Here is a 2,110-nt window from a genome sequence, read left to right on the forward strand (position 1 = left end):
GAAGGAACACTGTATTAGTTACTTTTCTGATGCTGTGATAAAAACACTGACCAAAAGCAATTTATAAAAGAAGAGTTTATTTGAGCTTATGGTTCAAGGGAATTACAGTCCGTCATGGCAGGGATGCATGGTGGCAGGAGGTGACTGGAGCAGAAGTAGAAAGCAGAGCACTCACATCATCACGCAGGCACTGGAAGCAAGAGAACAACTGGAGATCTGGCAAGGCTTAAGAACTCTAAAGCCCACCCCCAGTGACATGCTTCCTCCAAGATAGCCATACCTTCTAAGACCTCCCAAAACAGTGCCACAAAATGTCCAAATACTTGGAGCCTATGGGGGACATTTTCATTCAAACCACCACACACACTAAAGGCAAACACAGACTGAAGAGACTGAATGAGCACCAGATCAAGAGTCAGATGTGCCAGCAATGCTGGAATTATGATTGGTAACAATTTTGTGTTATAGTGTTATGTATTGTATGATTAATGTGATAAACGACGAGGTAGTGGAAAAAGCAGACTGTAGCAAGGCTAGATGGGCAGTGTAAGCAAAGAATTGGAAATTCTAAGAAAGAATTTAAAAGAAATGCTGAGGTCAAAACACTAATGGAAACAAAGAACACCTCTGATGGAGCTATTAGCAGATTATACAGAGCTGAGGAAAGACTGATGCTTCCAAAATCGAAAAGCAAAGACAAAAGGCCAGAAGGAGGGAGCTGGCTGTTCTTGCAGAGGATCTGGGTTCAGTTCCCAGCACCCACATGGCAGCTAACAGCCATCCGTAAGTCCAGTTCCAGGGGAATCCAACACCCTCTTCTGAACTCTGTGGGCATTGCATGACACAGGTGTAATTACATACATGTAGGCAATACACTCATATACATAAAATGAAAATAATAAATAAAATTAAAGAAAAAAAGACCAGAAGGAAACAAAACAGAGCACCAAGAACTTTGGGACAACTTCAAAAGGTGTCATTAACTGTAGTGGGAATACTGAAAGCAGAGAGAAAGGTAGAGAAATATTTGCAGCAATATTGACTGAGAATTTCACAAAATTAATGTCAGACACCAAACTTCAGAGACAGGAACCTTAAACAACACCAACAGGTAATTAACTTAAAAAATAAAATAAAAACCTTGGGGACAGGGAGATGATTCAGCAGGTAAAGGCACCTGCTGCCAAGCCTGATAACCTAAATTCAATCCCCAGGACCCATTATGGTAGAAGAAAAGAACTGACTCCTGGGCTGGAGAGATGACTCGGCAGTTAAGAGCACTGGCTGCTCTTGTAGAGGATCTGGGTTCAGTTCCCAGCATCCAGATGGCAGCTAAGAACCATCCAACACCCTTCTGACCTCTGTGGACATTGCATGCATTGGTATACTTACAAACATGCAGGCAAAAAGCACTCATACACATAAAATAAAAATAAATAAATTTTAAAAAGAACTTACTTTTGCAAGATGTCGTCTGAGTTCCATATGCATGCTGCCGTACATGCCTCCCCCCTCTCATGCACACATATAAAATAAATAATTTAATAAAAAAGCTAAAAATCTGTATTATATTCAAAATTTGGAAAACCAAAGATGTTCGCAAATAGAACTGAGTGCTTGCTTCAGCAGCATATACAGTAAGTAACATTGTAACAGTACAGAGAAGATGGTCAAGGTTTCTGTGCAAGGATGGCATGAAAATTTGTGAAGTGATCCTGATTTTTGAAAATAGAAGGGAGACTAGCTGGAAAGAGGAAGGAGATGAACAGCAGAGGGAGGGGATGGGAGAGAAAAACAGGAGGATGAAAATGATCAAAACACAACATATGCATACATGAAAATGTCATGCCGAAAGCTATTACTATGTCTAATTAATATTTGCTAATAGAAATTTTAAAACAGAATTAAATTTGCCCTCTCAAAAACTGTGCGAGCAAGAAGGGAGTAGAATGAAATATTTTTAGCTGAAAGAAAAAAAACACCAACTGAAAATCTGTACCTTGTAAAATATTGTTTACAGAAAGAAGAGGATAGGTGTAGACCGGTGTTAGAATGCTTTCACGGCACTCATGAGGTTCTAGTTCAGTCTTCAGCACTGACACAAAACATA

The 2,110-nt window shown here is 39.7% G+C and overlaps 1 non-coding gene across 1 annotated transcript; it reads left to right on the plus strand.

Annotated features, from left to right (window-relative positions):
- Nucleotides 1–1,613: 1,613 nt before the first annotated feature.
- On the plus strand, nt 1,614–1,724 carry LOC115069180. The gene has a single exon (XR_003848455.1). It is a non-coding gene; the product is annotated as a U6 spliceosomal RNA (small nuclear RNA).
- Nucleotides 1,725–2,110: the final 386 nt, after the last annotated feature.

Source organism: Nannospalax galili, unplaced genomic scaffold (assembly GCF_000622305.1).
Source record: "Nannospalax galili isolate Female #2095 unplaced genomic scaffold, S.galili_v1.0 scaffold92, whole genome shotgun sequence".
Classification (NCBI taxonomy): Eukaryota; Metazoa; Chordata; class Mammalia; order Rodentia; family Spalacidae; genus Nannospalax; species Nannospalax galili.